At 39.6% G+C, this 25,754-nt stretch overlaps 1 protein-coding gene and 1 pseudogene across 10 annotated transcripts in view; one reads left to right on the forward strand and one right to left on the reverse strand.

The window, feature by feature from the left end:
• Positions 1-23,980, reverse strand: LOC144295568 (small ribosomal subunit protein eS1-like; annotated as a pseudogene).
• The window catches only part of TRPM3 (transient receptor potential cation channel subfamily M member 3), a 500,214-nt gene that overhangs the window by 40,608 nt on the left and 433,852 nt on the right, over positions 1-25,754 (forward strand). The window lies entirely within an intron of this gene.

Here is a 25,754-nt window from a genome sequence, read left to right on the forward strand (position 1 = left end):
TCAAATGTCTGAATTTTAAACAGATTCTTGGACTGGTGGTTCATATCCATCAGCTCGTTCAATTTTAGCACCGGTCTCATCCCCCATAGCTTTTCCAGAACTACTACATTCACCATGAAGCTCCATGAGTTTTCCCAATTCAAACTTGGGCTTCTTCAGCATTTTTACTTTTCTAACAAAAACATCATGGAGTGGATAAATAGACCGACAAGCTTTTTCTATATCTTTTCTGATGCTGTCTGGAATCAATTTATTGACCACTTCTTTCAAGTCATTTGTCTGCACCTCTCGGGTCATGATTTCCATCATCTTTTTCCAGATTTGGCAGACCTGTTGGTGTAAGAGGTCTCCCGAATCTGATTATTGCGTTTTTTAGTAAAACCAACACAAAATAGATGAAGCAAATAACCATCGGTAGTCTTTACATCAACATGAGCTTCAATCATGGTCTGCCATTTTATGACCATGGAGCACATTTTGTCACGGGTAAGATCCATGCCACGGAAATTAGTCAGGCAGTTTTTGCCCTGCACATCCTCAGTGATTAGCTTGAATTTCCTAAATGCAACTTCATTATTCTGCAGATCAGCAAGGCTAACTTCAAAAACGCGACCCTTGAGACCATCAGACGCAATTTTGGTTCCTTGAGTTCTTGTGACTAGTGTTTTTCCAATATTTCTTATATTGAACATAGCTGGCGCTTTCACATCATACCAATCTTTCTTAGAAAATGGATCAACCACTTTCTTCTTGGCTCCCTTTTTGCCGCCTTTCATAAGGCGCTTGTTCTTGCCGACTGCCAGGGCACTGCTCTGGGAGCCAAAAGGGCTGGTAATCCCTTTAACATTGCAGACTCTTATTTAACAGAACGTTATACCTATATAAATATGTGTAAAGTCTTTTCAGTGAGGGTGACTTCTGTTTTGAAAACTTATTGAAGTAAGACAGGCCGTGGCAACACTTAATTCCAAATTCTCCCTCCCAAGATACAATTACTGTTAAAATAATCTTGCTGTATCTTTCTAGAAATTTGCTATGTATAAATGAAAGTGTATGTTTATGGCATGGGGAGAAACTTTACATAGAATCCTGTATCTTTCTTTTTTTCACCTAAAATTATACCTAGAAGACAGTCTGATATCAGCACAAATAGATCTGTCTCACTTTTTAGCATCTACATATATTTCCATTTCAAAGATGTTCCCTAATTTGTGTAACGAGTCATCTAAAGAGGATGATTCCTAGATTTTTGCAATTACAAACAATGCTGTAAAAAAATCTCATTAGTGTGTTTTTGCCCACACGCTCACATAAATGGAGAAGATTTTCTGGAGGTGGAACAGCATACATGCATTTAAAACTTTTGATAAGGGTTTCTGAACTTTAAGGGGCTTGTGTGACTGGCTAGTATTGGGAAAACTGATGGAATAGGGGGAAAAAATGAAACCCAAACGGGTGACTCTGAATTGAATTAAAATGTTACAGCATACTAAAAGCATAGAGGAGATGGTAATTTAAATGGAATCTAAAGATAGTGGATACTTTCATTCCTTTTGTCCAATGTGCGCTGAGCAGTGCTAGGTGGATGGGAAGGAGCCAGAGGGCATGGGGAGGAAGGTGTACACAGGCCAGTATGGCTGCAGGCTTGGCTTGGCTCAGCTTGTAGTGATTCCCCCAACCCCTGGGGCTGGCAGGTGTTACAGGAGGGCAGGTGGGAAGGGCACTGATATCCACAGGATGTTTTGTACCTCAAATATATTTCTGCTTCGGCCTACATAGGATTTATCAACAATTCAGGACAAACTGATTTTTTTTAAAGATTTTATTTATTTATTCTTGAGAGAGACAGAGAGAGGCAGAGACACAGGCAGAGGGAGAAGCAGGCTCCATGAAGGGAGCCCGATGTGGGACTCGATCCCAGGACTCCAGGATCACACCCTGAGCCGAAGGCAGGTGCCAAACTGCTGAGCCACCCAGGGATCCCCCAAACTGATTGATATACAGACTACTTCCTATTTAACCATGGGTTAAATTCCAAAATCTAAAAGTTGGCCTAAGTCCAAGGGAGCTCTGAGTACCTTTCCTCATGGAAACCTTGGCATAAATTATTTTAATTCTTAAACTGTCGTATATAACAGCATATCTTATGCAGAATGTCCCAGAAAAACTGTACATCTGTGATTAAAGGCAACAATATTATAAAAATGATTAACTCTGCAAAAGATAAAAACAACTCATTTAAATCTGTCGCTGACCATCACTTGAACACCACCAGATGTTGGTAGAGGAAGGATAAAAGATTTGTGGAGAGTCTGAAGGGTGCTGATTATTTCCCTGGAAACTTTAGGGGCTTTAGGAGTTAACCAATTCTAATTTCTACTTCTGTGTCTTTTGCCTTTCTTTTGTGATTCATGGAAATGGATCAGAGGGAGAGGTTTTCATGATCTGAGAAGAGTTGGAATAAAGAATAGAAAGAAGAATGTACCCCCACAGGGTGTGTATATCCTTGCGAGAAAGGGGTGTCCTGCAGTGGAATTGAGGCCTGTGTGATGAAGAGCCAGGTGATGAAGCCCGGCGTCAGACCTTGTACAAACTACCCAACAGGTCCTGATGCTTCTCCCAAGCCCCTCAGCTGGCCTTTGGAAGAAGTGTGGGCTTGGGCAGTGCTAGCTTTACGGCAGTGATTCTCAAGCCTCAAAGGACTTCAGTGTCACCTGGACATTTTGGAAATGCAGATTCCTGGCACCAGTAGTGGAGATTTGCTACAGGATGTACAAAGGGTGGAGCCCAGGAGTTGGTGTTTTCCTGTCCAGGTGTGTAAATGCTACGGGAGGTTCTGAAACACAGCCGGATTGAGCACCACCACTGGGTTGGACCACACAGCCGTGGGTGACAGGGAGAGAAGACTGTGTAAGCCCTTCTGACAGTGTAAGAAAACTTTGTTTAGGTGAAGTGTTTGTGACACCTGGAATGCTTGTTTGTATCTCAGGACAGTGCCTTTTCCTCTTCTTGGAAGAGTATACGATGCAAATCCTCTGTTCCTGGGGACAGGATAGTGAATGAGGTAAATCACTGCTGTCTGAGTTTGTATTCTGGTGTTTGCTCCATTCAGTGATCCTGATAAATGATTTTCAGTCACGCTGCACCTGATGCCTGGGCTTTATCCTCAGATGTGATTCGCTGGTTTCAGAATGGGGTTCAAATACTGATAGTTTTGTTTTGTTTTGTTTTGTTTTGTTTTTTGCTGATGGATTTTTAAAGCTTTCCAAGCAGAAGTGTGAGGAGCCTTGTCTTTGATGTACATGAGTTTCAGGAGGCAGAGGTAACCTCTCTCCAGCTCTTCATTCTCAAATTAGCTTCCTTCCCCTCCTTGATCTCTGGTGAAGGAGAAGATGCTGGTGTTATCAAACATTTTTGATGGGGAGAGTGAGTGGTGGTACTTGTCCTAGCAGTGGAAGATGCTAAGAGCAGCAGAACACAGATCTTCAGTGACTCCAAATGGCTTTTCCTTGTGTTGTGTAGCAGCCCTCCATTTCCCAGATGATGATTCCCAGAGAACCCTCTACCCTGTCCAGGAATCTGAGAGCAGATAAAAGATTTTCTCCACTTCCCAAGGATGGCTCCTTGATCCAGTAGCAACAAGCCCATTGTTTTTATTATAAGATTCAGTGACATGCTGGTGAATGCTTAACAATCAGCTCTGGAAAAAAGAGAGAGAGAGAGAGAGAATCCCTTATTCATAGCCTTTGCTAATTTCGTGGTGTAGATCCTCTCCCCTGGCTGATTTCAAGCTGATGGCAGTTGAACACCTGCCTTGCAAGTGTCCTCAAATCTGGACAAGCAGCTCTCCTGAGTCAATATGAGCCAATGTCAGCACGCCGCCAGGTGAAGCTTTCCTGACCTCCCACGTTCTGATCATTTGTAAAATTTTGGTAGTTTCTTTTACAAAAATGTGCCATTAGCTTTATTGTAGATAAGTAATACTGACACTAGCAGGTTGGGTCCAGGGACCCAGAAGGGGTCCTGCAGGACCAGCCAAGAGATCAGGATAGAAATCAAGCTGGAGCAGGCAAGAGGTGAAAGCAGAGTTTATTGAAAGTATAGAGAGGGTGGCAGGAACAGATAGTGTCTAGGAGACTCAGAAAGGAAAGAAAGGAGTTTCATCTTTATTCGGAGTTGGGGGGTTTGTATTGAGGATGAAGGTTTGGTGTATATGTCCCCTCAGACATTGAGGAACCAGTTAGAACAAGGATGAGGGCCCAGGTGTGGGTCCTTGGTGTTGAGTGGTCTGGCACCAGTGCTCTGGAATAGGCATATGTTAGCTTCATTCTCACCTGGTCCTTGTTTAGATGTCATTTCCCCCTAAAAAAAAGAAAAAAAAAAGACAACATCACCTCCTTATCCCTTACAAAGAGGACATACACAATTTGCATTCTGAGACATATATAAGTGGGGTGTCTTCTTAGCAAGAGTAGAAGCAGAAAGAGGAGCAAAAAGCAGATTTTTCTGGAGTCCTTTAATCTCCCAATGTCAATATCTCAATTAAATAATGAAACAAAAACCAAAATGAAGGATTGAAGCTAAAGTTTCATTCCTTTTTCTATGACTGGTGATTTTTCATCTGTGTCCTGTTTAGTTTTCCTTTATAGAAACAATTTTACCTTGTTACTAGTTAGTATGTACTCTTAAGAATCTCCATTGGCATGAACATCACAATTAAAGATAGGGTAAAATATTTCAGTTACAAAATTTAGGCCAGAAGAATTATAGTTCTCCTTAAAACAAAAGAAATATTTCAGTTACATCTATGATTTATGGTCTACTTATGACACACAAGTCACTTATTAGAGGGCTTTCTGAGGTTTGGCTGGGCTCATCATGCAGAAGTCTTGTAGATTTTTAAAGATAAAACAGATGTATATTTAATTAAATCTATCAAATGGTATAGGAGAGGGGGTGTTTTTTCTAAGCATTTCTTAGTCAAATCTCTCTGGAAACAAGTTTACACAAGGAAAACAAAGATGACCATACCATGCAAATATTCACAAATTAATTGACCACTTACAAAATTAACCCCCATCCAAACAACCCTCCTACTTGACATCTTGTCTGTTTAAACACTGAACAAGATGTTGTGAAAGCTGCTTAAGCAGAATTGAAAATCCTTTAATATGTGGAATTTCACTGACGGCAATGTTGGGGAATGGCTTGAATGTTGTGCAATGCCACGAAACAAACAATCTGATTTGAGTTAGCTGAATCAAGAATTGAGGAAATCTGATGGTGAATACAGGATAGGATCGTCAGAAGTGAATTATGCAAATATCAAAACATTGGAAGAAACCTTTGCAAAAACTGCTATTTTTAATCACAATGGCTGTCCGAATAATAGCACTACAATGTATCCCACAAATTTGTTAGGAAACTTAGCTACATTCCAGTCCTCCAAAACAAAAACAGTAGAGCCATGTATTCTTAGAAACAGTAGGCTAATTCTAAGAATCAGCACATAGCTGGAATTAAAATTTTGTTTTTCTATATGAAATTTTATTTTTCCTTGATCAAGTCCCATTCAAACTTTTTACTCCCACTGTTTATAACCAACTGTATTTTTCTGCATTAAATAGGATCATTTCCAGTTAGCCTTTCCCTGGCAATGGTTAGTCTGAAATCACAACAATGATGTCCTTCTGAATTCTATCCAGAACTAGCCAAGTCTCTGCTTTTTTAGCAACAATGACAAGAGTTAATAGCTATTGAGAATCTATGTACTATTCTAGACTATGATGACTTTATTCCAAGGCACACAATGTGTCTTAGAATAAGTGTCTTCTCCTTTAATGTGTGTCAGAACAAATGCCTAGAACATACTGTGTCCTAGAACAAGTGCTATCTCTTTTAATCCTTATGACCCGTGAGGGATAAACGTATATTGTTACCATCTTAGATATGAAGCCACTGAAGCAGGAGGATGGTAAGTAACCTGCTGAGGAGGGGAAGCAGGATTTTGAAACAGGTAATATGATGCTGGAGCCTACCGCCAGTGTTTACCAGTGATGTCACAGGGCCGAGAAACACCCAAACTCCCAACTGCCTCAAATCCAACAGTGATGTGACCAAAAGCTATATTCATTACTACTTTAAAACACACACACACAAAAATTTATATGAACAAGAGTAAATAAATATCCATGTCAGGAAATTCCTCCTCATAAATGGTGTATTCACATACCAGTTATAATAAAAGCTGCAAAAATCAGCTGCACAGGTTGCTTACCTCATGCATAGAAAAATACTTGTAATATATATATATATATACTGTATATACAGTAATTTAAGAGTGAACTGTATACATCTTACCTGTTCTGATAGCTACTAAAATAGAATTAATTGCAGGCTATTGAATTATATTGTTAACAATAATCATGGTGCTGCTGGCCTTTACTTGATGGAGGAGAAACTATTTTTGCAGACCTTAAAGCTATTCCTATAAAAGCTCTGATTTAATATAATCAAAAGATGCATCCTTTACAGATAAGAAAAATGGGTCTAGCCAAGGAAGTTTAACTTAGAACAATTTTATGTTATAGATGCATATTCTTTTCCTTTGATTTGTGATTTTCCAGCTTTTTAAATAGCTACTTGGGGAAATAAAATCAAGATAATCATAAACGTCTTTGTATCACTAGAAAATTAAGCATTACTTTTTGAGCATTACCTCAGCAATATTTGTTCTGGGTTTTAAAAGACTAAATAATATTTCACTCCTGCATATCTTGGAGTTCCTGCTATATATAAGCTACTAGCTTGAGAAGCAAAACTTTATGCTTTAATATTATGTGACAGAAGAAATGAGATTTTCTAAACAGATTGGTTTATTGTTCACTGATCATCTGCGGAGTGGAATGGGAAAAGACGTTACAACTTGTTATCAAGAAAACATAAATGGGCTTACTGGAATACGGGAGTGAGTTGAAGCTACATCTCTGGCCAGCACAATTGAAGTAATTAGACAGTGTCAGGAAATGGGTGCTCACTGACGAGACCTCTGTACGTCCTCAAGCTCAGAGCCAAGAAACTACATGAAGGGCTGGGAATACAATCTGATATAGTCTGTTTCACCTTCAAAACTAATAGTCTTCCTTTTGCCATAAAGTGAAAACCATATCCCAGTTCCCATTTTCCTTTTTTGCCTCAACCTCCCAGAAGTTCAGAGGTATGATTTTGGCCCAAATTCAGGATCTTGCATTGAGCTTACATTTTGGGTTGTTCGGTCTCAAGTTTCTGCCACCCCTTCATCCTTATCCTTTATACTTGGCTCTCCCTGTTTGGTCTTCTGTCCATAGTTTTATTTTCTCGGTTTCTGTACCTAATGCTGTGTATAGTTTTAGTCGTTGCAATTTATCATGAGACCTTGAAGAGACCATATAACTGCTTGGGCTCTGGAGTAAGACTGCCCACATCTTGATCTTGGTTCTGCCACCCAATGAGCTGTGTGATCTTGGACAACAGGTGAATATATCTGTAACTTGTTCTCCTCATCTGCAGCATGGGGTACTAATGGTACCTGCCTCTAAGGGTTAATGTGAGGATTAAATGAGCTAATGATTAAGTGCTTTAGAAGAGAGTCTGGCACATGGTAAGTTCTCAATAAGTATTAGCTAAGAATTAGATGGATGGACAGGCGTGGTTGGGGTGTGGGAGAAATGGGCAAATACTTGATAAAATGCTTTGTAGGAATAGTGGTTAACTACCTCAACTTAAAAAAAATAACTGCTGATCTCAAAGCAAAATGTGGTCCTGGTACTCACCAACTATAATAGCAAGTAGAGAAATCTGAACGAGGTAAAAGTTGTTATAAATGAAGGCATCCCATAAACTGTTGGAAACTAGATGTGAAATGTTTGGGTCTCCCTATATAAAGAAATCAGATAGGCATGTATTTTGTGATACTTAGTTTCTCTCTGAAATTATGTCTTAAAGTTCTGGGCCTAGTAATCCTAGGATTACTACCTAATTAAGAGATTAGCTTTGCTTAATCAAGAAATCCAGTACTAAAAACATTAAAATTCCATTTCTTACTCTTTCCCCTTACCTCCCACCCCCCCTTTTTTTCTTTCTTGGCACTGAGATCACTGTGATATCCCTCAAAAGGAATAGAATAGAAATAAATACACCTGACATTTATTGATTTTCTCTGTATGAATTAGGTCCTCTGCTAGAGGCTCTAAACTGCATCCTTAGCAACAAGCAGCTGTCTGTATCTCCACTTACATTATAAGTTCAGAGGAGTAAATGAATCTCCTAGCATCTCACATTTTAAGTAAGTGACAGAGTTGAATTCAAACCTTGCTCATCATGGTGCAAAAGCCCATTCTCTTATAGAAAAGCCCTATTTTGCATCTCTCATCACTGTAGCACAGACTCTATGGATAAAACTATAGCTATAATTAATTAATTTGGTCTTGCTTAATTAGGAACCTATAAGCAATGAATGTAGAGTCTGGGTTACAATTCCCTATAGTCAATTTTTGAAGAGAAGTTTTCCTTGGTAGTTTAGCATTATTCATTTCATTTTCATGATTGTATTCCTGTGGCTACAACCTTCTAATAATCTCTCACCTTTTACTCTATTCCTTGTTGATTATCCATAGCTAATTTCCTAATTAACACTCTCCTATATCAAGCCATCTTTATTAGCTAAGGTATACGGTACATTTCTCTTTCATGTCATAGTTCAAGACCAGCAAACAGTTTGCTATCCTCAAAACATAGTTTTAAATGTTGCCTCTTTCCAAGAAAGGGAGCAACAGGTAGTCCAAGGCGGGGAGGTGGCCCAAAAATGGCATATCTTACTGCTACTCCCATCTATTTGGTCCCAACTAACTCATACAGCAAAACTAGATATAAAACTAGTGAGCCTTCTAACCAGGCAGGTGCAGGGACGAGGCTCTCCTGCTCAAAGGAACACATAGTGGGGCACAATCAATGGTCTCTGACTCATCCCAGAGTAAAGAACCTTCACGAGTCCCACTGTCTCTCGTACCGAAGCTGACCTAGATTCCACTGCCCTCTCTGAGATCCTACCTTGCCCATTCAATTTTTTTTTCCCTCTGGACACTCACTAATATAGAGCTACGTCAATTTTAGAGCTGAAGTGAAATCTTTTAAAGCAGCAGTTATGGTCTTGGTATATATAAAAGTCTATATTTTACAAGCTGATAAGCTGAGTTAGAAAAATCTCCAACTTTCTCCAGGATGGGGGAAAATGAGATTTCTGCTCATCCTAACTATAGAGACAAAGACTTATATTTGTGTTACAAAAAGGCAATAACCACACTGCAAAGATTATTCCAGATTTGCATATCCCTTCTTATCCTCTCTCCCTTTGCAAACGTCAGCATTTTTAAAAGTGAATATGTTGTCGTTGGCAGGCACTATTCGGCAACTCGGAGTTCTGCAAATGTTCTTCTAAAATATCTTGCTCTGGTTTTGTGTTGTTTTATTTTTTTTTTAAAGAAAATACATCTGATAAGAAATCTGGCCCTGGAGAATCTAGGGAACAAAGCTCACAGAAATTGTAGTGGGTTTGTTCTATAAGCTGATGTGGAGGTAAAAGCAAAGTGAAGACTTGTTTCTGCTTTTCTAACAGTCTTCTCTGTTTCAATCAGCAGTGAAGAGCTTTGTAGCTGAACCTCTTGTAGCACCATGCATCATTCATGACCTGATGGGGTAGACAAAGTGCATAACAATCGATGCAGAAATCCCACTGCACAAATAAGTTCACCAGTAGGTTACAGACTTCTGTTTGGTTTTCTGCTGATCTAGGACATTTCCTCCTCCCATTGCAGAAGCAAGTAACTGATACATTTTAATAGTAGCTCTTCATTCAGATATGTCCCCCCCCCCCCCCCCCCGCAATTTGCAAGTTGATTTGGGTGACCGGAGTTTTGGCAACAGAGCGAAATATAATCATGTCGTGGTCGACACCCATTAAAATCTAAATTAAACAGAAAAAGGATAACTTGGCATATTACATTGCTAGACTGGTGGCTTGATATCTACTTTTCTTTGATGAGAATGATTTTATGCTACAGGAAGAGACTAAAGGGCATGCTTTTAAAAAAATTAATTTGAGATCCTCTTGTTCCTATCTAGCCGTCTATTCCCACCACGTGATCCCCACTGCTAACCATTTTTATTACTTTCTTTATACACTTATGTACAAATGCAAATACATATTCCCCTGCCTGTCTTTTGTGAAAGAGTACATAGGTTCTAGATATCCTTCTCTGTGCTTTGCTTTCTTACATAAGATATTTTAGAGAGCTTTGGATACAAGTACACAAACTGTTTCCTATTCTTTTGTAGGGCTGTATACTTTTCTGTGTGGATATGTCAGAGTTTATTTAACTAGTCTAAGGAGAATTATGTACTTAAATCCTCAACTACTCTTAAGGTAGGCATTGTTACCCTGAATTTGCAGAGATAACCAAAACTCTGGCAGCTTCTCTGTGCTTCCACAGTGATCTCTGTCTTTCAGGGTCTGAGAGATGTATTCATATTTTACCACGCTGTGGAAGCAGTAGTATCAGTCGTCAAACACTGGGTATTCTTAAGAAAATCTTCTTCCTCTGCATCTTCACAAATAAGTTTTTCTATGCCAGAGGTTCTCAAAATTCAAGAGAATCAGTTGATGCCTTTGAAAATGCAGATTCCCAGGCTGTGCTCTCATAAGTGCTCATCAGCCTATCTGGGGTGAGTTGCTGGAACTATTACAGGGAGCCCAACTCTATCATGGCCATACATGTAAAATGGTACCTAGATATCCTGCCTGGCAATCTTCATTTTGAACCTATACTCCAGATGATTTGCAGTGACCCCTGCACCACACTTTAGCACGTAGCTGTAGATAGTCTCCGGGGGAATACATTATTTCTGTAGGGCATCATGCTTGGTTGTCAGCGGCATTCCCAGATAGCCTTGCCATCTAGTTCCATGGTTGTGGTTGGGGCCAGGCACTTTTCTCCAGGGCATTTTGCACCCTGGCTGTGCACAGGCTGCCTTAGACTCCAGTGGGTGCAGCAAAGCATAAGGCTGAATACCTGAATACTTGTGCCTTTGGGATTGAGAAAGACCACAGTTCTCTGCAGCAAATTAGCATATAAATAAGGTGTTGGATTCCCAGATCCTGAGTGCACCAGGAATTGAAAGTATGTGCAAGAGATTTAATTAGGAAACTCTTACAATCTCCAACAAGGCAGAAAACAGAAAAACCTTCAGTGAGGAGAGGTTGCTTCCTGAACTTACCTTTCACCTTTTTCTTGTGTCCATGATAGTCAGGTCAGAAATCATAAGAATGGGACCGTTTTCATGGATCCAACCACCACAGAATGTCAGAGCCTCAGGAATCATCAGAGATCACAGAAATAGGGATTTTAAATCTGAGGCCCCTAGGAGAGACCCTTGATCTTCCAGGGATTAGGGGACATCCTGAAGTCCTAAGCAGAATGCTGTGTCAAAGGAATTTCTAATTTCCTTGAAATGATTCAGATCTACCAGTGTAGCCTCGTACCTTCATTTTCCCAATGATGAAGCCACGATCCAAAGGACTGCAGTGACTTATCAAGATCATATAATTATTTGCAGCAGGGATGGGGCTGGAATCTGGGAATTTCAATATGTGGTATTGATGTCTCCAAGACTTTGAAAATAGTCTCTGAAGGTGGCCCAGTATGAGGCCTTGGCAGTGAATAAACATGCCATTGCCAAGTCATAGGGGTCTTCATGATTGAAAGTGTTAGTTGACCACTTACTTGGTGCTAGTGACTGTTCTAAATACTTTACATATTAATTCACTTGATTCTCATATAATCATTCCATTAAGTAAGTGGTATTATTACTATCATTATTACCATTGTTGCCCTTTCCATTTTATTTATGAGAAAAATGAAGTACAAAAAAACAATTCATTTGCTAGTATTCAAACTCCGACAGTTTGCCCCCACAAGCCCACACTCTTCATTATTACATTAGGCCATTTCTTTCTGGGAAGTGATGATTAATGCCAACTTACAGAGTAACGACCAAAGCTTTCACCTACCCATGTCCTTATGAAACATGAGCCATAATATAATCTTGGCTCTGTTCCTGCTAACTTCTGCACTTGAACCTAAGCCCTAAAATGAAGAAGCACCACTGAGATGTTTTCAGTGATAAAAGACTAGATGGTTATGTACTCAGGTATCAACAATGATTATCTTTTGATCCTCCAATAAGTGCAATTTTCTTTTTGCTTGGCACTAATCCATTTTCTCCCAAGGACATCTGCTACTTTGATAGTCAAAAAGAAAATAAATATTATTTTAAAAATGTGATACACAGTATAAGAAACAGAGATTCATTGCCTCCTTTTTGTCTCAAGCCATTGAAAGGCTTCCTTGATTTCTACAGACATTCATTGTCAGGTTTCAGACCTCGAGGGTATATTCTTGTCTGGCTTCAGAGTGCTCTTGTACTTGTGGGAATTTCAAGGGCTGACAGATCCACTTTAATGCTTTCTTGGGTTGAAATATGGCACCATAGCACCAACCCCTAAAACCACTGAAGGAGATAGACCTCCAAATTTTATCAGTAGAACACTGTGGATTGGGTGGATTGCAGGAGTTAGCTTTTGAATACAGCGAGGTAAACAAAGGCTGGATACTGTGGAGAGGTGAGATGAAAAGGGGGAAACAGGGACCAGGAGGGATTGGTAGGGGGAAAAAACCTTTCAGATGGACCACATAAGAAAGAGTGGTCTGAAGAATAAATTATGTGCAGCCATGATTTCTCACTTTAGGAAAAAAAAAGTAATTTCATATGCAACAGCCTTCAGTGCTAGTCAGCAATGATTCATCAGTGTTTGTCTGTAATGCCAAAACTCAGAGTTGTTAATTAAACAACAGCCTGAAATGTGACCCTGCTCTGCATATCAGGCCAGCAGGGGCCCTCTCTGTTCCTTGCTGTCACAAAAGAGTATTAGCACAATTTAAAGACTGCACCCCATCTGCCAAGACCCCATTTACAAAACAGGTTTAGAATCTATTATTTATGACCAGGAAGGTCTGCGTCATAGAGTTTGATACAATTTCGAGTGTCACGTTAATGAGCAACTTCTTGGAAAGTCTGCATGGAATTCATCTCAGGACCTTATTTCTTAGTGTGAAAATCAGACCATACATTAGTTTCTTACAAAACCTACCATTTCTCAAGTGTCAAGCTCTACCATAGGTAGGTTCTCCAATATTTTAATAATGGTTCTCCAATATTGTAATAATAAAGGTTACAAAGTCAAGTCTTGTTCAGATATTACTGTTATCAGGATAGAAAATATTTCACTTGAATAAATTTTTTTTTCTAGAAGACCAAGTTTTATAACTTCAGGGTGTCACAGGTTACTGTCTCTAACTTTAAACGTATGGATAGGAACAGTTCTCAAATGTGTGATATATTTCTGCCCTTTTGAAACAAAGCACTGTACGCTGGAGTGGCTGGGGTGGGCAGGAGTCACCATTGTACACACAATTGATTATTTTTGAAAAGAATGGGTGAGAATGCAGTAGTTTTCCTGCACTTAAGTTCCAGCCTCGTGACCAGGGTCAATTTGTGTGTCTGCATGTGAATTTGTGATCTTTTCCCTTAATGTTCCATTTCCAAGTATCATTTCTTAATCTTACCAATATACCAATCACAGACATGTACAAATTTTGAATTTTAGCTACTTTGCTTAATCTCCTGGGTTCCAGGATTACTTTAGGTAGTTGAGAAGATAAGCTGGATGCTTCTTAGGTAAATGACTTTTTCCCTATGAGCATCAATAGATACTTTTAATATATTTTTTAATGAATTTACTTGATCATGTGCCCTCAAAGTATTTAGAACATGTTGGTGACCCCATTGTTGAGAAATATAAGATGAACAACTGAGTCCCAGACATCTGTGACTGTGATTTGACCATATTACTTAGCCAGGTAGAAGCAGCACAGATGGTTTCTAACATCTCCCAGGATTCAGAGCTCTCATTCATTCATTCACTCCATTTAAGAAGGATTAAGTTTGTATTTTATGCAGAATGATTTCAAGGCTACAGAGGCTTAAGAGGGAATGGGACTTCAAAGAAATAGAATCCTAAAAGAAATTTAAACCAGTTAGAAGCATTTTCAATAATTGAGCATGAAAAAAAATCACCCTTAATTTGACAATACCCCTTGAACATGTTTCTCCATCCATTAGCTTTGAGAATCTTCAGTAACTATCACCTTTTCCAATAAAACTCAGTTTTATAGCATGTTTCATCATTACAGGGATTTGGACAAGTGATAGCCACACAATATTCTGAAGGGTCTGTATATCAATTGCTTACAAGCCCTATCACCTAACTACAGGAAAGTATGTCATAAATAAGCATCTCATGCTGGTCATTGGCCTCTAATTCTCTTTGTTTAAAACTAGATTTCCCAGATCTTTTCCCCTCAAATTATCTTCTATTTCTAATATGCCTACACGTTAATTCTAGTTTTTGAGCAATTATAATATGTCATGCCCTGCCCCTAAGCGCTTTGAGTCACAGTCCTAGCCTGTAAAAGTTTATGGGTTTGGAAAGAATAACAATAAATCAATAATTATAATTATTATAATTATGGTAAAGATTATGAATTGGAAGTGCAGCACATTATAGCAATATAGTGTTAAACCCAAATTTCTAAAGCTGCTTTTATGAGGGTTCTATATCATAAGATCTTCCAATGCTTATTGGTTATTTCCTCATTTGGCCTATAATATCTATGTCTTTTTTCCTTTATGTTTTCAATCCAATTTGAGCTCTTCTCATTTCCATAGACATGCCTTCTAGCTCTCTCTAATCCAGGATTTTCCAGATTTTCATTTCAATGACTTAGGACCTCTTCCACACCTGTGTCCCATTTTGTCCTTTTTTATGCCACACCTCCAAATTAAGCACCCGTAAGTATCATGTTGAAAGCAAAAGTCCTCTGATTCCATAGACACCTTTGGTGGTCTCCTGCTGTTAGAACATGGAAAGCCAACCTTTCTAGACTGCACCCCTGCATGATATGTTTAAACATGCTCTCCCCCCAGCCACCTTAGTCTACTCATAGTCTCCAGAATGTGTGCTTATGTACATAATCAACTCCATCACAAATCCTCAAAGCATTGAATCCACCAATCCTCATATTTCATTGTTGATTCTTCCTGGAAAGACTTTTTAATCCACAGAGGGTTCTTTCTAAGTTCATACTATTAGTCTGCATTTGGTACTTAATAACACAATCTTTTCTATTGTTTTACTGTATTGAAACATATGATTATGTACCTAGGACTAATAGTGTCCAGATATCAAGGACTACGTCACGTCCAGGGCATAGCACATGCCTTGCATGAAGTGGGTGCCAGGTGAATATTTATTGATTCTGTAAAAGAATTCTGACCATACTCAGCAAAGATGGGGACATTTAATTGATCAGTGCCAGTGAGTATCTCCATAAGAACTAGGCTCCCCAGATATATAAGATTTAAGAGCTTTATGACTCTCCAAAGTGGCAGTTTATGGGAGGAGGGTAAGTGCTATGATAGCAGTGTAAATCTGCTTTGAAAATGTGGCCAGAATGGCTGGCTTCCAGACACAGAAGAACAGTAGTGTTGTTGGATTGTTTACTTTAGAAAGTGAGATTTGTCTTCCATCGTGGTTCTTGTCTCATCAATATTTTATTGCTATTTTTTTTCTAGGAATGTAAGAGTAACTATATTGAATTTTCATTTACTCAAACAAAAGTATTTAGTAAGCAAAATCAACAGTTTTAAGCATTGTTCCCTTGGCTGTAGTGAAGTTGGCTTATATTTTATAAAATTTGCTTTTGTGTGGTTTCTAGTATATTTATATTGCTAGATCTTGCAATTAGCAGAATGTAAAGTGCAAAAAATGACTAATTTTCCTTGGTCTTGAAAAATAAGTTGAGAACACAAAAAAAGAAGCTATTAAGACAGCAACATTGACTAGCTAAATAAAGATATAAAAGATATAAAACTGAAATGCCCTTAAGACCACCTTATTAGACTCATTGGTACATCCTGCATTTTAATAAAGGGCAGATAGATTAAAGCTATAGAGCATGACAAAATTGGCTCTCTGAACTCCCGATGGTAAGATGGCATGTTCCTGGCAAATCCAGGGCAGCGGCTTTGGGGATTGCAGGTGGTCGTTTAATATTTATTATGAATCTTCCCTGAAAATTGATGTTTGTCTTTAAATTTTCATTACACAGCTGTGGATCACTGTAGACATTTCTAGACCTTAAAGTAGTGAGTACTTCAGAGGCTGGAGTTCCCCAGAAGCAAAGAGACCATTTCAATCCACCTCACTAAGCTTTTGTGCAGTGAGAGGGAACTTCTGATTCCATACTCTGGGGGAGTCAGCAAGGTCACACACTGCATCAGGGGTTCCCAGTACCAACTTTCCCCCATGCTGGTGATTCACTAGGAACAGTCACAGAACTCATATAGATGGACATATGGCTAAGAGTTATTACAAAGAAAGGACACAAAGCAAAATCAGCCATAGAACAAGGATGCATGGAATAAAGTCTGCAGGAGACCAAGTTTAAGCCTCCAAGAGCCTTCCCTATAGGGTCACACAGGGTGTGCTGATCCCTCCATCAGGCATGTGACAATATGGATGAAAGGGTGTCTACCAGGAAGGGTCATTGGCACTCAGTGCTCAGTGTTTTTATTGGGGGATGGCCACGAAGACATACCAAATTCCAGACACCCAAAAGAAAGCAGGTGCTCTGTACAAACCATATTGTTTACACAAGCTAGGCACCATGAGTCATTCTTATCAGTTGAGGGAATGGCGGAAACCTTCTTAATGTCCAAGTTTCCTAATGCCAGCCAAGGGCCCACCTTGGAGAAAGGACTTTGTAGGGATGGCAATCTCTAGTCTGTGATACTGACTTTTTCTACACACCTCCCAAGGCTCATTTGCAGCTGTACTTGAGGACAATGACTAGGATGTCCCGAGCGACCAAGTTATCTCTATCCTTACTCACTTAAAACTCACTTATGTTCTGCATAGCCATGCATGAGACAGTCTCTGTCACCTCTCCAGCCACATTTTATGCCACTGTCTTTTTTGTTAATAAAATGTCAGCCACATTGGTCATCCTTGAGTTCCTCCATCACTCTGAATGGTTTCACTGCCCCTGTAAGCCTGTGCCTACTTCAGTTCCCACCCTGGCACCCCCTTATTGAGGGTCTTCCCTGGCCCTCCAGATGAAAAGAGGATCTACTTGTTGCTCATTTTCAGAATATGCATTTCTTCTCCTCTCAGCATTGATGACAATTGTGATTAAATACTTAATGCATTTTAATTTAATATTTGCCTTTCCTGCTAATGTAAGTTTCTTGATGGGATTGAGGCAGTCAGTGTCTGTGGTGTTTGTAACTTGTTTCTGGATAACTAGTAGCTATGGCCAACCAGTATTTGTTTAATGAAAGAATACAATTCTCTCACTTTCAAACCTTGGACAAAAAAAAAAAAAAAAAAAAAACCTTGGACAAATATGACATGGCTATATTGCAGGTAAATTTACCTCACCACATTGGCAGATGAACATAGGAGGCATGTGCTACGAGTTGAAAGGACAATGGCCTGTGGCTCATGCTTGTGTTTTTAAGTCCTACTGTCATGGGGGAAGTACAGTGTTTCCACGTAGGGGAGCTTTGAGAGTCAGATTGACCTCAATTTGAAACCTAGTACTTCTCTACTTAGTGAATGACTTTGGACCAGTTACTAGATTTCCAAGAGCCTTATTTTTCCTGTCATTAGAGTGAGGATATAGTAAAGCTACCTTAGGGATTGGAAGGATGATGTGGTGAAGTCAAATGTATAAAGCACTGAGCACAGTGCCTGGTACATAGTAAGCACTTGGTAGCCTGCCATGCTGAATCTGAGCTTTGAAGTCACACTTTTTCCTCTCACCTAATTAAAGAGTCCTTTGTCTCATTTTCCTCTACATATCAGAGGAATGTTGGAAATCCCAACTCTTGGGAGTTGATGCAGCTGAGAAGTTTATTTCTATTGATCCCAAATCTGCCTGCTGTAACCTCTAACCATAGAGCCAAATTCTAGTTTCTGAGACAACACAGAAAAAGTCTGATCCCTCTTCCACATTTCATCCTCTTAAACATTTAAAGACATCTGTCAGATCATGCTTGGACCTCCTTCCAGATGAAGTATCTCTAGTCCTGTCAGCCACTCCTCACATACTGGAGTTTCCAGGCCCCCTTGCTTTCCAGACCCCTTGCAGTCTTGGCTGTTTTCCTCCACAACATGCTCCAAATGGGCAGCGGATCAGTCAGGGTTCTCCAAAGAAGCAGAACCAATGGGAAACATGTTATTTATTTATTTATTTATTTATTTATTTATTTATTTATTTATTTACTTATTTATTTTAAGGAATCAATTCATGGTATTATCTGGGCTGCCAAGTCCAAAATCTGTAGAGTAGGTCCTGGCAGGAGTTGATGGTGTCTTCTTGAGGCAGAATTTCTTCTTCCTGGAAAACACATTTTTGCTCCTAAGGCTTTCATTTGATTGGATGACCCTCCCACCCCCGCATTACTGATGGTAAACTGCTTAAAGTCAACTGGTAATAGATATTAACCACATCTACAAAATATCTTCACAGCCACACCTGAATTACTGTTCAATGAAATAACTGGATGCTCTTGTCTAGCCAAGCTGCCATAAAATTAACTTTCACAGGCAGTATGCTTAAAGTGTGATGCCAGAACCAAGCACAAAACATTTGCTCTGACTAGGGTCCAACACAGGGAGAATGTTAGCTCCCTTGATCCGGAAACCACTTCTGTGTAAATGTGGTCTGGCATTTTATTAACTTTTTAAAAATAGACCACACTCCCTTGTCTGCATTGACTGTATATACTACCCTTGCAAGCAGGGGGCCTGGACCCTGCTGAAGAAGCTCCAGGTCCTGCAGGGAGGGGGGGTGCCTGACATCACAGGAAAACCCCACATCAGAGGGAGGCTGGAGAAAGGGAGGAGCTCTGTCAAGGAGCCTGGACGGAGAGGAGACATTTTTCTTTGATGTGGTCCTACTTTGTTTCTAGTAGCCTTCGATATACCCAATACCCCAACCCTAGTCCAATCCTTCTGTTCACATGTCCCTTTCTGCCACCCCAGAGCTACTAGCATAGTGTAGTTAATAATCATTCACAGTGTTATTATTCTTACAGGTTACTTATAAATGACTATTGACATTTCAAAAACACGGCATAAAAATTTATTAATTACAGTGGAACTTCAGACTTCGAAGACAGGCAGAGAGGGAGATAGTTGGGGAAACTGGCACAGGATTCATCAGGGGGACCAACTGAATTCTGCTTTCCATTCCTGAAATCTGTTCACTCTCCCTGACTGGAGGCTGACCTCCCCCAAGATTACATGCTCTTGATTAGCCTATCTGCAGCTCTGCTGTATCTGTCCCTGGTTTGGTTTCCAAATTCCCATATCAATATCAGAAGGAACTATAGAGCTGAAGAATCCATAGGAAAAGACGAGAGTGGAGCAGATTACATAAAATATATTTTAAGTCAGGGGTGCCTGGGTGGCTCAGTCGGTTACATGTCCCTTTCTTGATCTCAGCTCAGGTCTTGATCTCAGAGTCATGAGTTCAAGCCCTGCTTTGGGTTCCACACTAGGCAGGGAACCTCATTTTTCTTTTTCTTTTTTCTTTTTTCTTTTTATTTTATTTTTTTTACTTTTTTTTTCATTTTTCTTTTTAAAGCAAAGTCTACAATACTCATCAGGCAAAGCTTTAGAATTTAAGATACTGCCAGGTGGCTGTACAACTTGCTTAAAACATATGGCTAGCAGCTTCGGGAGAAACATCAAGGCTTGTGCTGGGCCCTGCCCTAGGTTCATTCTGTTCATAATTGGTGTCAGTTTGTAGTGCAATGTTTCCTAGGGTATGATATCTATATCATGGGTGACACAGGACAATTTTAGGTTTTATATGTGTGTTCAGATTTTATTGGACTCACATGCTTATTTGTTTTAGCGTGTATTGTTGTAAAATGTAATGTATTCATTTTAATGAATATTTAAGGAGTATAGCTATTGCATTAAGCTATATAAAAATACAGTTATTGCATATTACTTAAAACATTAAGGTAAAACTTTGAAAAAATGTGATAAATAATAGTATGGAGAGTAGGCAGGTATGATCAACATCATGTAGTGACATGAGAATGACCACAATTAGAAAACACATGTACAATGAGGAAAAGCTGGGTTTTTCTGTCAGGACTTTGTTCAGATTTTACCTCCTTTGTGGCCTCTTAAAGTCTTATATTTCTCATCCGTAAAATGGAAGTGATCATACTTAACCTTTAGGACAGGTATGAGGATTAGAGCTAATAAGACAAAGTGCTGGCCACATTATAGCCACTCCATAAAAATAAATTACTGCTTTCAGTATGTTGGGTCTGTTAGAAAAAATTGCACACCTCTAAAAAAGATGAGAACAAAGATAGAGATCGAGCAGCAAGACATAGAGACAGGAAACGCATTATATCCATGAGACTGTAACACTGTAACTAAACGGTAGTTTTCCTGAGCCTGTTTGAGAGCACTTCTTTGTCTAACTAGTTTCACATACAAAAGTGGAGGGGAAGACGACCATCAGGCTGAGGTGAGTCTACACTCTATGCAAGAGGAGATTCAATGGAATGAAGTGTCATGAAGGGTTTTCAGTGAAAGGGGCAAAGGAGAAGGGCTGACAGTTCCCCTTCACTTCAGAGGAAGGGAAAAAGTGGCACAGACACCCTGGTTAAGTAGAGAAGTACTGAGAAGGACATGGAAATCCAATTCTGTGTAAAGGACCTCATAAGCTCATCACATGGGTGTCTGGAGACCTAAAATGACAGGACATTGCAGACTGAGTTTTTTTGTCCCCTTCTTCTGTTTTGTTGGAACCTAAAAGAAAAACCCTCTGGGGCCTCCAAAGCATTTCTTCTCACCATTTTGTCCATCTCAGTCAATATGCTTATACGGTTTTCCTCACAAGGGAGACCAGGTTCTGGAGTGTGGATGACTCCAAGCTTGATGTGTTATTTTGCTAGGGCTGCCGTGACAAAGTACCACAGATGCAGTGGCTTAAATAACAGAAATTTATTGTCTCCTCTTCTGGAGGATAGAAGTCTGAGGTCAGGTGTTGGCAGGGTTTGTTTCCTCTGAGGCCTCTTTCCTTTCTTAAAGATGTCCTTCTTCTTCCCATGACTTCACATGGTCTTCCTTCTGGGCTTATCTCTGTCCAAATTTCTTCTTTGTGTGAAGACAGTGGCCATATTGAATTAGGACCCTCCCCCATGACTTCATTTTACCTTAATTATCTCTATAAGACCCTATCTCCAAATATAGTCACATTTTCTGATACTGAGGGTTAAGACTTGAACATGTGAATTTTGGGAGCTACAACTCTGCCCATACACATGCCCATTAACCACTCCTGGAAAGGAAAAATTCACAGTGAGACCCACTGACTAGACCACAAGCTTCATCTTCATCTCAGTGAAAAGTGCCTAATTATCGGTGTCTTTGCAGCATATCCTAAGGATTAGAGTCAATAATCATCCTATTCTGAAGGTTTGAAACTAATGAAATTATTTCCTTTGAACATATGAAAAGATTGCAAGAGGCAGCACACTGTGATTGGTGTTAATTTCCATTCACAGCTAATGAGTACTTTGTAAACACTAGAACATGATAAATTCTTCCAGTTGTAGGCCCAATTTTCTAGTCTCCAAAAAATTTCACCCCCAACATGTGTTCTTCTAATACTCCTTTGGGCTTGATTTGAATCATGGCTCTGACACTGGCTACTGTGTAGCCTTGGACAAGTTTACCCATGTAGGTCTCAATCCATTTCTCTGCAGAATGGGGGTAATTCCCTGATTGGGAAGCTAAGGAAATAAGAAGAGATAGTGCTCTAATGTGCTTTATACAATGCCTGGCATACAACAGGCACTCAATGCATGATAGGTAAAGCTATAAGGGTTATTTCTATGTATGGTATGTGGGGAAAGGAGTGGATTCTCATAGGTTGGGTTGAGAAGAGGTTGAGAAGGAGGTACTCTCCTTCAACTCTTGTTCTCTGTCCAGAACAGAAACTACTCTGGGTTACTTCCAAATCCTTCATTCTAACCAACATTCACTTGTGAACTGGGAAGGACACACTCACGTTGAACTATAGCAGCGCCAGTACATATGATGCCGTCTTCAAGAAATTGGTTTAAAGATCTGAACTCTTATGACTTCTGTCTGCATCATCAATTCCTTTATGAGAGCAAGCACTGAGGCTAGAGGTTCTGTAATATTGTATCAGGTTGATAACACAAAGCAGTGAGTGATATTGCCTGGACATGTATGTGCTTGAATTCTGATCCAGCTAAAGCTACCCGTTTGGAAAAATGTTTCTCTTGGATTCAAGAAAGGATGTGTATTGAACATTATCTGGCCACTCACAAATCCTGGATATAAGAACATATGCTGCAAAATAGGAATCTGGAAACATTGTCTTTCCCCTCTTGATTCTATTGCTCGTGCTGAATGGTCTCCTTTTCTAGGTGCTACATTTTAAATCTTGGAGAAACCTCTAATTTTCTCAATTTTATTCTCTACCACTAGTGGTGTCTAATTATCCTTAGACTGCCTCTTTGTTATTTTCTATATCTTTTGCCCTGACTTAACCTTAAGTTCCCACTAACTCTTGCCAAGATGATGATTTTTATAACTAGGTTCCTTGAGTATATTATTCTCTGTCCTCTCCAATCCATCCATTTGCCTGATTAAGTTTCTTCAGATGTGACTGGGTTCAGCCCACCACCTGAAATAATGAACTTTTAGTCAACAGGATAGTTGACTAAAATAGTTTAAGCACAACCTAATCCCTGGCTTCAGTGTAACTAAACAATGCCTTACCTCCTCACTTCAGTTTCAAAGGAACTGGAATATCCAAGTGTATTCTGAACTCACTGCTTAAACTAGAAATGTAGCTAACATTTACTGAATGCTTACTAGCTGCCAAACATTATGTGTCACGTTGTGTATGCATCATTTAAAAAAATCATCACAATAACTCTATAAGGAATCATTAGAAGATATTGTTATCCTCATTTTATAGAATAGAAACAGGGGCCGAGGAGGTTAAGAGCTTTTGCAAGGTTGTGCAATTAGCAGTGATGGAACCCCAAAGCCATCCCTCCTGCCCCAGTCCCTGCTGCTGCAGATCTACCAGTGAGACCTTTGAACATCTTCACTAGTAGTAGTGTGAGCTACTTTATTACGAGGATTGTGGAAATACCAACTGAATATATTCTTTTATATCTCATCAGATCTAGCACAGTGTTAGCCTCAGAAGAGGCACTCAATAAATGTTCGATGAATGAACAGATAGAATGCATGCTTTCAGAGAAAGCATAACGTGAAAGTAAAAAGCAAAGCGGTACCTAGCACTACCATATGGACTTACACAGACCCTGAGGTAAATTAAATTCCATTCTATCTCACTTCACAACTACCTCAGGCTGCCTCAAGGGCAAAATAAACTAATTCTGTGAACTTGATGAGTTTGTACTATGAAAGAACACTGCTGGTGTGTGGCCTCCTACCAGAGGGGGATAGAGTTTCATAGCAGGCATCCTCAATAACCAAGGACGGAGAACCCTGAAGGTGGGAAACATCTCCAGCCAGTCCATAAAGCAGGCGGCTGCCCTCTTAAGAACTGTTCACTTAGCCTCCATACAACTCACTGGATTGTCTTGGTCAAGCCACTTCACCCTTTTTGACCACGTTCCTCATCTCTGACCGTAAGAAGCTGCTAGAGATAGTAACGGTTACCATGGTTTCAGGTGTCAGACACCATGCTAAAGGCATACATATGTCAACTGTGGATAGCCCAGCTAACATGGGTCAGAGCTGGGATGTAAGCCTGCTAAGTTTAAAGGCTTGATGCCACCATTTAAAGGTCTCTTCCAGCTCTAAAATTCAATGATTCTTCCACAAGTTCTCTTTGACTCTGAAGCTCTTGAGTTGTCTGGAAGCTGTTACACTCCAATGTCTGCAGACCCTTCACCCCATTTTGTGAGGTTTGGCCAATCTTCTGTATTACTGATTCTTGTACTTCTACCCCATGAGGGACCTGCTGGACAGAGCTCACTCATTATGTAGCTTAGTTGTGCTCCCCTTTGCTGAGGGCATCCTGACTGGGGAGGGTAAGGAGGCAGAACAGGCACTAAAAAGAATCTTGGGTTGCCAAGTCCATGTCAGCGAGAAACAATTGTGATTCTTAAACAGAAACTTTAAAATATTTTCAAGTTGTCAGAAGATCTCTCTGATCTCCAGCGGAGCTGAAAAATAACATTTGTCAAAATTGGGCTGTGGAATTATAGGTGGCATCTGCATGTCTTTTATAATCTTGTGTTTCATATACAGTGAGCAAGTTGACATTCATCCTCTTCCACTGTAACCTTGGGAGAGGACCTTCAATTCTCAAGGCCACAAACTCTGCATGTGGATTTAGCAATAAATCTTTTCACTTCTTGGACACGTCGTCTTCAAAATATCTATGAGACTGGAGTGACATAAGAAGCACTTAAATGAATGTGATGGGAAATGAGATAGGCAGCTCTGTGTACATGAGGATAATCAGGAAGAATGAGTTAGCTTGAGAGACCCAGCGTTGCCCAGACATCTGCAGAGGTCAGTGTGGCTCAGGATTCGATCAAACTTTTCTTCACCAGGGAGATGAAATAAATCATCCTAAAGTCCCTTCCAGGTTGTTAATTGTAATACTCTAAACATCAACTGTTAGGCTGACAACTTCCTCCTTCTCTCTCTGCTCATTTTTTCCCTATGATTCTATGAAAGAGGTATATTAATTTACAGATTATAAAATTTCACATGCATCATTGGTGCCAAGAGAGGTACTGAAATCCACTTTGGGTAGGTATCATTGTTTTGTTGTTTAATTTTTTTGTAAGGGTATAATTTTTTTTTGCCATGAAAATAGAGCTTTTGATGGTCATTTCATCAAAAAGAAAATATTGTCTCTTGTGAACTTATGGGAGGTTCATTTTTCTGGTGAGAGTAAGTTGTGTTTTGTTTGTGCACTGAAGTAAGCAAATGATGATACCTTGGCCATTTGCAGAAAACTCCTAGATACTTGGAATTGCAGAATTGTTTAGATAGTTACATGGTTTTTGGTTCAGCTAGTGAATAGAAGTAGAAGAAAGCTCTTAGGATGACTGTCATGGTTAAAAATTACTGTAAAGTATTTGCAAAGAGCATTAGTTATTTTCTGATTTCAGTAGACAAAATTCATGGATTTTGAAATTTCATATTCAGGAATATGGAACACTCACATCCCCACTCACACTCACATCCCCACCCACACTCACACTCCTTAGACATAAGTAATGGAACATGGCACTTTTACCTACTGGTGTGCATCAATATCTCAGAATCCTTTCTCAACACAGAATCTCAGGAAGCTACTACCGACTCATAAAAATTAGTACCTCAAGCCCAATTGCTATTCCAAGATTCATCCCTGTGGGTATCTAATAAATAGATATGGTTTCTAAGTACAGTACATTTAATTTTGCTTGATTTGTAT

The sequence above is a fragment of the Canis aureus genome, chromosome 1 (assembly GCF_053574225.1).
Source record: "Canis aureus isolate CA01 chromosome 1, VMU_Caureus_v.1.0, whole genome shotgun sequence".
Classification (NCBI taxonomy): domain Eukaryota; kingdom Metazoa; phylum Chordata; class Mammalia; order Carnivora; family Canidae; genus Canis; species Canis aureus.